The sequence below is a fragment of the Cyprinus carpio genome, chromosome A10, assembly GCF_018340385.1.
Source record: "Cyprinus carpio isolate SPL01 chromosome A10, ASM1834038v1, whole genome shotgun sequence".
Classification (NCBI taxonomy): domain Eukaryota; kingdom Metazoa; phylum Chordata; class Actinopteri; order Cypriniformes; family Cyprinidae; genus Cyprinus; species Cyprinus carpio.
The window spans coordinates 13,018,150-13,033,361 of NC_056581.1; the positions used below are offsets into that span (position 1 = coordinate 13,018,150).

General features: G+C 36.1%; 1 pseudogene; it reads left to right on the forward strand.

The window, feature by feature from the left end:
• Positions 1-15,212, forward strand: part of LOC109097608 — a 48,670-nt pseudogene that overhangs the window by 27,578 nt on the left and 5,880 nt on the right.

Sequence of the window (15,212 nt, forward strand, 5' to 3'; positions counted from 1 at the left end):
TTTCATATTTTATCAATGATTTACTTCAATATTTGATTATCATGTGGTCAGAGTATTTTTTATTGAGTGAATTAACATCTTTATATTAGTTTAGACTGTGTGTTGACAATTTTACATTCATTCATTCATTCATTACTTCCTTCATTACATTTACATAATAGTTGTGTTGTGTGTTACTCTGGAATGATTTATATACTATTACAGTATTTTATTAATATTTTGATAATTTTTTTCTAGATTCTGTTTTCATTTTAATATTAGTTTGTTTTAGTAGTTCTTTTTTTGGGGTCATTTTTATTAGTTTATATATATATATTTTAGCTTTATTTTTAAGTCAGTTTTATTACTTCAATTTAAACTTATTTCAGTTAGTTGCCAAGGCAACATTTCTAAAATTTGTTTTTGTAAAAAAAAAAAAAAAAAAAGTTTAAGTGTTTCATCTAATATTTAATTTCAGCTCTATGCCAATTAACAAAACAATTTCTAATCGTTTTAGTTAACCGTAACAAAACAGATTGTAAATGCTGTGAAAGTAAATGCTGTGATTTTTACAACTGTTTTACAACAAGCTCCACATCAAAGGTTAAGTATGCTGTGGTTTCATGCGTTTTCTGAAGACGTTGCGTTTATTCTTAGTCAAAAAGGCAAGTGCTTTTCGGATGCGTTTTACAGGATTTAGATAACAGTGTTAATGGTGTTCTCTCTCTGACTGTGCCCCTGCCCTCTTTTTCTCATCTGGATGCTGGTGGGTTTCTAGACCGGGGACTCTGAGGTTAGCTTCTCTGTGTGCACGACTGCTGTGCTACCGCATGGCACCTCACATCTGGGGGGGCATTTCATCAACCCCCCCCAACACACTGGCACTCTACACACATATATGTGACTTCTCAACTGTTTGACAAGACTAGTATCGATAGGAATAACACGCTCTCCATTACATGTTTCTTTTGTGGATAGCAGTGGATATGCTAGATAACATAATGGTTGTTTACTTTTCCCCAAAATGGTAGTACTTTCAACTGATCAGATTTCTAATAGATACAGAATTTAAAATGTGAATTTAAGAGAATATAATACAAGAATTATAAGTAAAATGGTTTCTGTCATGCAGAAGAAAAGATTAGCCCTCTCAGTCTCAAGAATCATTCCATCCCCATGGACACATGTGCCACAGGGCGCCCGTCGTCCAGCCAGTGTGTGAGGGGGGAGTCTAAATGGAGGCGTTTGATGAAAGATCTCTTTGTTGAGTCAGGCTCATGGCACTTGATTCCATGTCCGTCACACAGGGTCCGGGCCCCTGGAGGCCTGTGCCATCACCCTGTACAGCAGTTTGCATCTGTTGGACTGTAGTTCGGATGGGGATCTTCATACATCTCTTCTCTTCCTTTTCTTTTTGTATAACGGCTGCAGGTTGGGGTCAATATTTAATCTGTTCAGGAAGTCAACTGAGACCAATTTGCAGAAATGCACACATCAAACGATTCAAACTGTATTTCAGTTCATTTCCTAAACTGGATTCATGTGAAGGAATTTGACCTCAATTAATGTATATTTCGTCATACATCCTCCTTGACAAAGGGGGACATTTAGTGTCCATCCTCTAATGTTTGCCTAATTAATCCCACCTTAACTGGAATTGTTCCTGTACTTATATCTAATGGCTCACATCTCCATATTGTTCCATTTTTGTTTCCCCATCCACCCCTTTTAACCCATGACCCCTGATGCAATCAAAAGCAAATGATTGAGGTGGGATTGTGGAAAAAGGGATTACATTTGCATATTGTAGAACTAATTAACCTGTAAAACTTGGCTTTAATTGTTCAGTTGCATTAACAAAGTGGTCTACAGCTGAAACGAATCCTGAGTACCACCACAACAGAATAGATGGATTCTTTTAGACCAGGGTTGAAGTTAGTATAAGACTCCCAAGACCCAAATCTAGACCAATACCAGAGCCCTTAAGATCCAGACAAGGACATGTCGGTCCAAGCTCTGAGACCCACATAAAGGCCATGTTTTTCATTTTGAGTGGTCTTAACCCTCAAGTCTACTGTATCATATTTGATACACAAATTTCTAAAGCCTTATTAACAGTGTCAAGATTGAAAAACCTCTTGTGTACACTACTACATGCTTACTATGAAAACCTTACTGATTTTTATAAAGTAAACAGGAATAACTTTGATTTTAGTAATATTTTAAGATGGGCTGAAGCAAATTAGGTTTACTTGATTATCTATACATTTTTCTTTTCTTTTTCTTTTTTTGAGCTCTGTCAGCTCGTCGATCAAATATGATACTCAATAAAAACACACGCGAACTTCCATTTTAAAAAAAAAATCAACTGTTCTATTCAAAAAAATAAAATTTACTGACTGTTATTTCATATGTCAGACTTTAGAAACTTAAAGGTGTTCGTACACTGGACAAGAAGCGCAGTGCAGCTTCGCATCGCGCCACGTCTTTAAAATTCAAACACATTGTTTTCTGTAGGTGTACACACACTGGCAGCACCATTCGGCGTCTGTCCACGGCACCCAGCTACGTCGTGTTGTACTTGATGTACGAATTGTTCTAGATACGGCGCAACTCTGTGCTTCTTGTCCGATGTGCGACCGCCTTAAGAGCTAGACCATAAGATCAGTACTCCAATTCAGATTTCAGCAACTACAGTATATTCTCTCTCACATGCAATGGGTCTCATTAATGAAGCATAAGCAGAACAATTTTTGTCTAAAACCATTCTTACTTATTGCATTCAAATCAGTTACATAAAATGTGTTTTGCTCATGTTTCCTGAATGAGGCCCAGTGTCTAAAACTGGGAAAGTGTTTGTTTGGAGGGGCAAAATTGGTGCAAACAGGACTTGTGTGATCCAGGTTACTGAAATGATTTCCTTTGCCTCTATGGGTTGGGTTTCCTTAAGGTTGGCAACCCAAAATGAGTCAAACGCAATCATTTCCCCTGGGTTTTATAATTAACTCCACTGAGTGAGTTTTACGTGTGGGATTGCAGTTCCTCCTCCACCCACTGAGGCTGAGCATGTTATGACTGTGCATGTCCTTGCAGACAATGCATGGAGTGTAATAAATGGCACTGGCACGTTACAGTACCGGTCTACCTGTAGTGCCTGCTACTATTATGTGTCTAAGCTAAAATGATGTTGCAGCTGAATGAATTTCACCCCTTTTGATCCTGTCACCTCTCTGTTAAGTTAGCATTGAGATTTCAGCTTCAGACCTACTACAACTTGTCCTCCCCACTAAGCTCCACGGTTGTTGTCTATTTTGATAAAAAGCAACCCTAAACATTTACCCTTCCTTCCCTCTTAATGACCCTATTAATCAGAATGACTCATTTCCAAGGACTGTTCTCTAAAGAAGTCCTAACTTAAAAATAAAATCTAATGACTGAAATAATGCCTTCAAGTAGGGTTGGATTGGTCCGTTGTGTTGTCTAGGTCCTGGTGAGGGAACAGGAAGCTTTGGTTTTTGCTCAATAAAATGACAGTACAGTCTTGAGGTGGACGTCCATTTTGTGGTCAACAGAATCTGTGAGGACATCATTCATTATGAAAATCATCTCACAAGAAGCCATAAGGTCTCATTGAAAGTTATTTCATGATGTCTATGTCAGTTATCATGCTTTGAATGTTATTGTCATCTCAGGCTGGTGGCTCGAATGTGGAGCGTACCAAGAAAAAGAGACGGGGAGATCGATACTCTGTTCAAACATCCCTCATTGTGGCAGCCCTGAAGAAAATGCTTCCCATTGGACTTAACATGTGCTCTCCTGCAGACCAGGAGCTCATTAACCTGGCCAAGACACGCTATTCTTTGGTAGTGTAGTCACCCAATATCTGTCTGTGTCTCTTTCTATCTTGTCTATCTTACAAGCCTCGATGCTGTAATAAAGTTTCACTTAAAAACTTCAGGTTGGTCACTAAACAGGTAAACTGAGCGCATCTGTTGTGTTGTTGACCCATAGAAAGACACAAATGAGGAGGTCAGAGAGTTCTTGCAAAATAACCTGCACCTCCAGGGCAAGGTGAGTGTATGTCTGATGTTAAAGTCTTTTTTAAAAGTGTTTTTGCAGAAATCTGGATGCTGTCTCTCTCTCCTCAGGTTGATAACCCATCTATGCGCTGGCAGATGGCACTGTATAAGGAAATGGCAGGAAAGGCAGAAGATGCAGATGCCCCAGAAAAAGTTGTGAAGCGGGTTCAAGAGGTCTCTGCAGTTCTCTACCACATTGAAGTGGTGAGTTTGAATTCCAAGGTTTAAAACTCCTAGTGCAACTCAAATAATGCACATTTTGGTGACCACTCACCCACAATGCCACTATACTTCAGTATCCGACTCAAATTGCTTCAGATGTTAACATAAACAACATAATATCCATTCCATATATGGTTTTAAATCTGAAAACAGCTCTAAGACCGTTCTTTTTTCAGACTGAGCACCCTTTCAAGTCCAAAAAGATGGTTTGGCATAAACTGCTGTCAAAGCAAAGACGTAGAGCAGTGGTAGCCTGTTTTAGGATGACTCCCCTTTACAACCTGCCCAGGTGAGACAAGACAGAAGGTCACAATCATATATGATCGACAGTTCACATAGAATTTATTAAAAAGAAAAGGATGGATTGGAGAAGATATATAATGTATGCTGTCTCTCTTTCAGGCATAGAGCATGTAACATGTTCCTGGATGGGTATAAGCGAAACTGGATCCAAACCGAAGGATGTTCCTTTGAGGACAGAATGATTGATGACCTTTCTGTATGTGCTTCCACATTATCAAAAATAACTGTTGCTTTTTAGCATGAAAGATATTGGGTGGAATGTATTTCCTGTTAGTTTGGTTTTTCTTTGTAGACAAATTTTAGTAACAGAGTTTTGTTTTGTTTTTCCTTACTGATATAGAAAGCGATGGAGGAAGAAGAGGAGGAGGAAGAGGAAAAGGAGACAAAGCCAGACCCTCTTCATCAGCTCATTCTTCACTTTAGCCGCACAGCCCTCACAGAGAAAAGGTGTAAGATCCCTCCACATCTCTGAATAGTCAATGACACATTTGGCTTCCGGTGCCAAAGTAGATGATCACATGGCCATAACCAGTGAATAGCTCAAGAATAGCTCAAGCTATTCACGTTGATGATGTTATGTAATCATCTATTATTAAATAAAAACAGTTCACAGATATAGAAAAGGGTATAGAAAAGAATCACTCCCACTTTAAAATAATCACATTTTGTTGCTTTTCAGCCTGAAATGAAGATGGACAGAGTTTTTGTTTTATCCAGCTGTATTTACTTAGTGCAACTTATAACATCCAAGTGAAAGATATAACACCAACATATCTGAAAAAAAAAAATCTTAATCACAGAGCTGGAAAAAGGATCACCCTCTGATTTTATCAATGCCTAGTAGCACAGTGAAAACTATTAATGAGAAATGGAAGGCATTTGGTACAACACAGACCCTCCCTGGATCAGGACTTTGCTCCAAACTGGATGAAAGAGCCGAGAGGAAACGGTTCAGAGAGGTGACCAAGAGGCTTACAGCAACTCTGAAGCAGTTGCAGAAATTTTATGACAAAGAGTGGTCATTGTGTGCACCTTAAAACGAAAGGAAGAATTCTCCACAAATGTGGCTTGCATTGGAGGGTTGCAAGAAAAAAATCCACTCCTCAAGAAAGGCCACATGCAGTCACGACTGAGCTTTGCCAAAACACACCTTGAAGATTCTGAGGCAGATGAGACTAAAATTTTATTATTTGGCCTCAACACCAAACAGTATGTCCGGCGGAAATCCAATGCAACTCACCTTCCAAATAACCGCATTCCTACAGTAAAGCATGGAGGTGGTAAAATCCTGTTAAAGGGGGTGTTTCTCTACAGCAGGAACTGGAACACTTGTCAGGATAGAAGGAACACTGGATGGGGCAAAATACTGTCAAATTCCCTCTGCCAGAAAGTTGTCAATCAGAAGAAGGCTTCCAACATGACAATGACCAAACAGTGGTTGAAGGAGAAAAAGGTGAATGTCCTTGCATGGCCTGATTAGAGCCCAGACTTAAACCCAATTGAAAATCTTTGAAATGACTTAAAGACTGCAGTCCACTTTTTTGATATGTTGGTGTTATATCTTTCGCTTGGTTGTTATAAGTTGCACTGAGTAAATACAGCTGCAAAGCAACAAAATGTGATTATTTTAAAGGGGGGTGATTCTTTTCTATACACACTGTATGTAATGAATAGGTTTAGAAGTACTCTATAATGTACAGTGTTCATTAGTAATGTAACTGTCAATTATACAGTTTGACAGTCATTATAATTTGACCACATGATGTCTGTAATCTAAAAATATATCGCTAAATATGTATTTATGACCTAAAAATATGAATTTTTAGAATTATTTAAAAAAAACAAGAAATTGTAGGGTCAATTAGGATTACAACATCTTCCATTTCCTTTGACTATATATTTACTTTTTCCCCTCACTTCTGTCACAGTAAACTGGACATAGATTACTTGTACATGGCATATGCTGATATCATGGCTAAGGTGAGACCTCTCTGTCTTATGGTTAACAATCATCAGCAGTTTAGTCATTATATTTATACACACACACACACACACACACACACATATATATAATACTGCTACTTTACTGTAACTTCTCTCCATTTCAGTTAATTAAGCCATTTTCCATTAGGTTTTAGATTTGTCGAATTCTTATTAAATATATAAAAGGATCAGGATCTCATGCTGTGTAATGTTCTTTTTGTCCATCGCTGGTGAATTTAGAGTTGCCACATCATTGAAGAGGATGAGGGGGGAGAGGAGGAGATGTCCTTTGAGGTGCGACAGACAGAGATGGTAGGGGGAGTCCGGGGGCTGGGGACGGGGAAGACACAGAAGTGGTAGACCCGAGTGACATCCAAACCAACCACTGTATCATCTATCCATCCATCCATCTTTTATGTCTCTTTGTCCAGGCTGTGCTCTCTGTCTCTCCATCTGACTCCATTTAATGTTTTATTATATCATAATTACTTCAGCACATTAAAATTACTTCATTTTTTTTAACTTCTTTTCTTTTCTTTCTTTGTATTTAACATTTGACATGAAGCTTTGGGCCACCTACTAAACACAGATATTAATTGGTAAAAAAAATAGCTGAATACATTTGAATACAAAAAATAAATAAATATGAATTAAATTGTCAAAAACAATAATTTATGTTTTATACCAAAAGAGCAGCATTATCATAATGTGTTTAGTAGTTTAGGCTTAAGTCATTGTTTTTATGCTTTTTGTTGTACCATTCAATATTTGGATAACCTAAAACTGCAGCATGTGCTATTTTACTAATATGCTGGAAAAATGACAAAATTGTTCAGCAAATTGCATTGAATAGCCATAAAGCTTTTAAGTCATAGAACAATACTTTAAAGTGGAACAGATATGAACCTGTAAGGTTGAATGTTACAAAGAAAAATAAAAAATAGATATTATAAAGTATAAAATTATAATTGCATTACGAAAATAGAGGTAATTTTGAGAACTAGGAGTGATTTCAATGTGTGAAATTTCACCTGTTGCAGCTTTTAAGTCCAAAAGAAACACCATCCTCATTGTTTCTTTTCAATCATTTGTTGAAAGACACGTTATTGTTGTTTTTAATTGTTTTCTTGCTGTGATCTTTATGATTGAGGTGTCTAGTGAACATGCATTTTACTTACAAATGCTGTTTTAGTAAGTAATCACTAATGATAGCATATTTGTTATATTTCTGTTTCTGTATGCTTAGCTTTCTATTCTTTCACTTATCTTGATTTCCTTTAACTCATGCACAATAATAATGTAAAAAATGTGACTAATTAATGTTTTCTCAAATCTATTGACACACAGACTACAGTTCAATCCAGAGCAGTCTCCAAGTCTGCACACACACACACACAGAGGAACAAACACACAGATGCACTTATAAGAAAGTGGATTGTGCACGCCATACACGCACACTCACTCAGACTGAGCATATATACGTGTAGACATGGGAAGAAAAAATGCACCGTATTCCACACTTTTGGGCGCATACTTAGGTCAGGCTTACAGGGGAGGGGGGTGGCATGGGTGGGACGGGAGGGGGGTGTATTATGCATGCATTTATTATTTATGTTTAAACTTTATGGTTTAATGAATTTTTGGCAAAGCAAGCTTCTGTAATTAAGCCAGCATTTGTATTTGCTTTTTAAATTTTCCTTTTGGACTACAGTACCTTTTAAATGGTCTATAATTGAAAAAAAGCTTGCTTTTACTATCTTTTTTATAACATTGTTATGGAATTGTATTTCCTAAAATATATCTATAATTACAATACCATTTTATTTCAAAAACAAGTTGATATTTAATAATGCTGGGTTAAGGGTTATGTATAATTTGCAGAAGCACTTAATTGAGTTTACTGTTGACTCTCCAGGAGACGGAGCTGTAGATGAGTAACACCTGCATGGCTTTTTGTTTCTCTGTGAAGATGCAAAACCATCAGGAGAGTTTACTGTAGTCCAACGTTTGCTCTGATAGACAAACGTGGGAAGTTAGTATGACTGTCCCGTAACCTAATGGTGATGGTGGGAGCATGCTAAATGAAAATGATTGAAAGAGAAGAGAGTTTAAGAATATAAAAAGATTAATTACATCAACAGGGCCTAAATTATTTACAAATGTTAAGCACTCACAATCACCTGATCGCCTTAACACTATTATAATCACATTTTAACTAAAATAATTAAATGTTTAGTTTGTGTTGCATAAGATATGTAGGCAAAACATTTGCGAAAGGTGCTAAAAAGAGTTGATGATACTGCTGAAAAGGAAGTTGTGAACATCAGCAATGCTTGTGGTTGACTTGATGACAGCTTCAGGCTAGTGTAACTTCCTATGTTCGCTGCTGCCCTTTGTCCTCCTCTCAGTAAAAAGCAGCTTCTAAATATAGAAATACCCAATGATTTTGATGAAAATTACATTTTTTGGCTGTAATTCTATTTTTTTTTTAGATCATGGACAAAAAAAGACTGTTATGAATGACATAGCAACTGGCCAGTATAGAAAAACAAGCATTTCTGCTTATAAAGAAAGATGATTTAAGTGTTATGGTAAGGTGTCTGTAGTTTAATTAGAGGGACAGGGAAATTGAGCAGAAAGAACCATTTTATGAGTAAAGAGACTTGGTAAGGCTTTCAGACAGTTCATTTTTTCCATGTTTAACCTTATAGGAAAAAGAGATGGAAAAGCAAAGACTCCTCTACCAGCAGTCACGTTTACACAACAGAGGGGCTGCTGAGATGGTCCTACAGATGATAAGCGCCTGCAAAGGTACATGTTCATCTTTTTTGAAGCTTGAACACTTTGTCTTCATTCTTTGTCCTAAAAACCTTTGAAGTCCCCCATGAAACCAAAATTGAAGTTTTTTATTTAGTATGAATATTTTAGCCTTAAAGGGTTAGTTCACACAAATATTAAAATTATGTCATTAATGACTCATCACGAGAACGAGTCAATGTTTCGTTCGTTATCTGGCTCGGTTCAGTCAGTGTACTGTTTGAGTAAATGAACTACTCCGGGATATTGGTTTATTTGAACTCAGAGGGAGTGTCAGCCATGTTAAAAAAGTTAACAGCTTAAGTCATTTGTGGATTAATGCTTATTGTTGACGCGAACCGTTTCAAACGATTCAGTTCGATTTAGTGAACTGGTTCAAGAAGATCCGGTTACATCGAGTGATTCGTTCGCGAACCAGATGTGAGGTGAACGCGCTCATAACAGACCCGGGAGAGAAGTCAATGCTGAATAAAGTAGTAGTTTTTGATATTCTTGGAGCAAAATGTATTTTCGATGCTTCAAAAAATTCTAACGGACCCCTCTGATGTCACATGGACAACTTTGAAGATGTTTTTATTACCTTTCTGGACGTGGACAGTATACCGTACATACATTCTCAATGGAGGGACAGAAAGCTCTCGGACTAAATCTAAAATATCTTATACTGTGTTCCGAAGATGAACGGAGGTCTTACGGGTTTGGAACGACATGAGGGTGAGTCATTAATGACATAATTTTAATATTTGGGTGAACTAACCCTTTAAGGTATCTAGTGTGTTCCAAAACAAGGACAAAATTCGCATTTAGAAGATATAAGCATTCAAACTTAGCACTAAGCACTTCAGTGGATCTTTAAAATCCTTTTCTTTTTGTACAGGTGAGACTGGTTGCATGGTCTCTTCCACCCTAAAACTTGGTATTTCTATTCTAAATGGCGGGAATTGTGAGGTCCAACAGGTTTGTTAGCAGTCATCTGCATGGAGGCGTGACAGTGAATCAGACCCTAAACTAATACTCCGATGTAACCGCACTGGTAATTTACTTGCAGAAAATGCTGGACTATCTGAAAGACAAGAAGGATGTGGGTTTCTTCCTCAGTGTCCAGGCTCTAATGCAGACCTGCAGGTATATTCTGACTGGGAGCTGTTGTCATTTCACAATCACATTAGTTAAATGATTCATTAAGTCAGTGTCTCTTCCTCTTTTACAGTGTTTTGGACTTGAATGCCTTTGAGAGGCAGAATAAAGCGGAGGGTCTAGGTATGGGTGTCAGAGGAGGGAACAAGTAAGTGATATGAATGATCTAGAATTTTTTTTTTTCATCAACATTAATACCAATATATTGTCGAAAGGAAGATCAGTTAAGTCTTACCAAATGTAATTTGCAGCTATAGAGTAACTATAGCAAATAGAGATTGTTGAATCCATAAACGTGTAGACGGTCTTGTTTGGCTCCAAAACTTGAGGCCAAAAATGGGATACGGCATCTAAGTATTCAGTCATCCATCTGTAATCATACATGTTTGGTCATTCTAACATGGAAATGCACATAATTTGTTGACCAAATTTATCAGTTGAAAAAATTAATAGTAATCATATTGCCACCCTCTCCGGATGTAATAAATCTAGTCTAATATGATGTCAATAAACAGATTATGATATTGACCATGAATAATTCCCTTTTCACTCCATGTCGTCTGTTTGCCATCAACTCACCATCCCTATTTTTCCATAATTATACTTTTTGTCCCCCATCTCTTTTCATCCTTCCTTCCTTTCATGGGCCTCAGACGTGAAGCTAGAACGGGGGGTAATAATGCCTGTGTCCCTCTATTTTTCATTTCTCTCTTCCTGTCACTCCTCTCTGTCCCTTTATCTCTTTGTAATCATTTTTGTTTGAAATTTTTCTATGTGCTTCGGAATTTTTAGAATACATTTATGAATCTTATCACTCAAGGATTTGAAAAAACAACTTTCAGTCACATCCTAAATGCAGATTGCAGTATGCTCTATCATAATTACTGTATGGTTATACAGACCTATATATGAAAAAGAGTCCAGCACCACTTGTTATGAAGGGAACTGTAATAATTTTTTAAAAATACCAACACGTTTTAGCCTAAGAGCCTTCCTCAGGGTATTCAACACGTATAATACATAAGCATTTAAAAGCACTCGATATTGGATTAGCAACAGCTGACAAGATTCACTCAAGACATCACACTAATTAGCAAGAGTTAAGTACCCAAACACATAAAAAAAAGAGTCATACAACACACTTAAAACACCATCACAAAAATTCTTTAAGAGAAAAATCCTCATTTATACAATTTGGAAAATTTTCAAATAAAAGATCCAAAAAGTCTCCCGCTTCTTTCATATAAAATCAATGTTATCTGTTTAACCGTTTCAGTTTAAAGAAAGAAAAAAGATGACATTTTATGGTTACATTCACTAAAATGTATTGCAACAGGACTCTTAAGATCCTTTCTATTCTAATTTCTTTTAATGAACGGGATGTTTCACTAACATACATTTGTTACATGTGCCTTGGGTTATATAAATCACATAATTTTTCTCACATGTTATAAAACTCTTGATAAAAACAGGACTTTTATTATCAGGATGATTTAAAAAAAATTGTAATTTTTTGTAAATTCACAATTTCCACATTTACAATCGCCCAATAAAAATTATATTTTGTGAAATTTGTTTTGTAGAACACACTTTTACAACTCTGTTTTTTTATATTACTAACCCCTTTTATAAGTAATTAATAGTTCCTGATTAAATATCCCATTAAGTTTTGGATCATCATTAAGAACGTACCAATACTTCAATATAATATCTTTAATATTAATTGTCTTTGGAGTATATGTAAAAGATAAGCTCTGGATTAGTATTAGATCTTTGATAAAATAAAACATTATTTTTCTCTCTTTCTCAAATTCATCATCATCTTCACTGATACTTTTAATTCTAGTTAACTGGCTAATAGGTCAACCTTTTTTAAAGGCAACCGGATGATAACTATTTGTGTGGATAAGTGTATTTCTATCTAGTAAATATTAGTTTAGTATATAATGAAAGTAATTAAATGCTTTTACCTCCTTTTAACATTTATATCAAGAAATTACATTTGAATCTCTACTGTATTTTAACCCAGAAAAATTATTGTTTAAGAATGATACAAAATCCAAATGGGTAGTAACTGTGTGTATAATAGTTATACACACCAACACAGAATGTGACTGAAGTGTTTTTCTTTCTCCTTTTGAGTGCTGAGACAGATCTACTGTAACTCTAGAACTCTGCATTGTGTCTAATCTAAAGAAAACAAGAGTTAAATTATATAATAAATATATGCTGCATTTTAATTAGTGTAACAGAACTTACATTTTTATTTTTAATGTTGGTTTTTGCATTAATGAACTTTGTTTTTTACATATAAAAAGGTCTTAACATTCATATAATGTTACTAAAAGTTCAGAATATGTTTTTTGTTCCTAACAAATACATATAACTTACCAAATCCTGACATTGGTTATGAATTAAACCATATATGATCTAACTCTGTCTTGGCTTCACCATCAGACATTAGCTTGAGGTCATAATTAATCCAGTAATCAGGCATTATCAAAAACGGTAGGTTATGTTAGCGCACAACAGTTTAGCGGTGCAATTTAACATCGTGAATTTTCTATGCAACAAATCTGCTGGAATTATCAAAGAAGCTATTTGCGAACAGATCATTCCATGCTGAAAGCTTGTAATTTTCATGAATTTAGATTTGTTTACCTATCCAAACACAGCTGAGGTTTAGGATTGCAGTAGGTCTGTCCTGCATGCTGAAGTATCGTCTATGTTAGGGCTTCATGTTGTAATTAACCCACATCTGTGTTTGAGCCACGGTATATGTGATTATATCAGTGTCCTTATATCTGTGTTATATCATATATGCACATTATTGTGTATGTGTATAGTTTATGTATATGTGTTGTGTTATTTGAATAAAAAAGTGATGTGTGTTATTCTGTGCTTCTGTAATTCAGTCTAAGTTAAAGAGCCAGTGATTACGCTAAAGGCTGTCTCATTCCATTCCCTAGTTCACAACGAAGTGAATTGTTCAATTCTGTTCAATTGTTTTTTTTATCAGTTATCTGTGTCATATTGCTCACTGGTGCTCTCTGGGATTTTTTGGTGCACTAGGTGGGACAACTTGGTCAGTGTACTTAATACTGAACTGGGCAGTGGATTGAAACAAAAAGAAACTAATTTCCCTGCTTATCTCTTACAGAAAGGGACGAAAAATATTGCTGTTTGCACTAAACATTATAACATGAGCGATTTAAGCTGTTTAATCACTCTCTTTTCCACTTACTATCTTTTTCTTCTCAGTTCTAATCAGACTGCCGCTACACTAAACTTGTGATCAGTGTCACAAAGACATGTTCACGTATGTGTGATGTGTTTCCACATATTTACTTCCCTTCACATAGGTGAGAAGGTCATGGCTGACGATGAGTTCACTTGTGACCTCTTCCGCTTTCTGCAGCTCCTCTGTGAGGGCCACAACAATGGTGGGTCCTGAATCTGCATGTACAGTGAAATTTATTGCAGTTTGTTTTAATTGCTTGAAAAAAAGGTTATTCTGTCATTATTTACACACCATCATATTGTTTGAAACCTATATGCGGTTGTTTTTTATTGTAAAACACAAAGAGTGAATTTCAAGAACCAAGGTTCAAGAGTTTATGGTATGTAATTGTTGTACAAATTGACTGTTTAATCATCTGTGAGTTTACTTTAATTTAGACTTCCAGAACTACCTGAGAACACAGACAGGCAGCACCACAACTATCAATGTCATTATCTGTACTGTGGATTACCTGCTGAGACTACAGGTGATGTCATTTCCCTTTGAAAACTGACTAATTCAGGCATAGTTAAATATTCTTGAACTTACAGACCGATAAAGTGTTGCTTTAAATTTTGATATCTGCACACTTATTAGTTTGTGGATGTTTATTTTCTCTTTCCAGGAGTCTATCAGTGATTTTTACTGGTATTACTCAGGAAAAGACATCATAGATGAACCAGGCAAGAGGAACTTCTCTAAAGCTATGACTGTGGCCAAACAGGTGTTCAACAGCCTTACTGAGTATATATCCAGGTACATCTTCTTATTTCTTTTGATCATTAACATTAATATAAAAATTATATAAATTTTATGGTCTTCACGTGTAAACTTATACACAACCCCTCTGTTTGAATAGCTGAATTGTGGAATTTTCTCCCGAGAAAAATTTGATTTTTTAGTGTTCTCAGCACATTAATTTCTTCTAAAACCATACACTCATGTATTTAAGTTGTCCTTCTGTTTCAGGGTCCCCTGCACAGGAAACCAGCAACCCTGGCCCCACAGTCGCCTGTGGGATGCTGTGGTGGGCTTCCTGCATGTGTTTGCCCATATGATGATGAAACTGGCTCAGGTAAAACCCATCTGAACTTGATTGCTCTGTTACCTACACATTTCTTGTTTTCATTCTATATGAATGCATTAGATCACATAGTTGAGATAGTCATTCATGTACATGAAGTTGGCTTAATTTCACGTAATTTCACAGCTTGCTTTTTAGTAGTTTTGGTATCTCAGTATCTTTTATGTAACATAAAACCATATTGTACAGCTTCTCAATATATCTACAAACTTTCTCCAGTAGCAAATGTGTTTAATTTCTACTAAAAGGGAAATCATTACTTAAGTTGCTAATAGGAAATGCATGTAAATGAAGTTGTAGTAGTTGCTTATGAACTGTTTTTAATGAT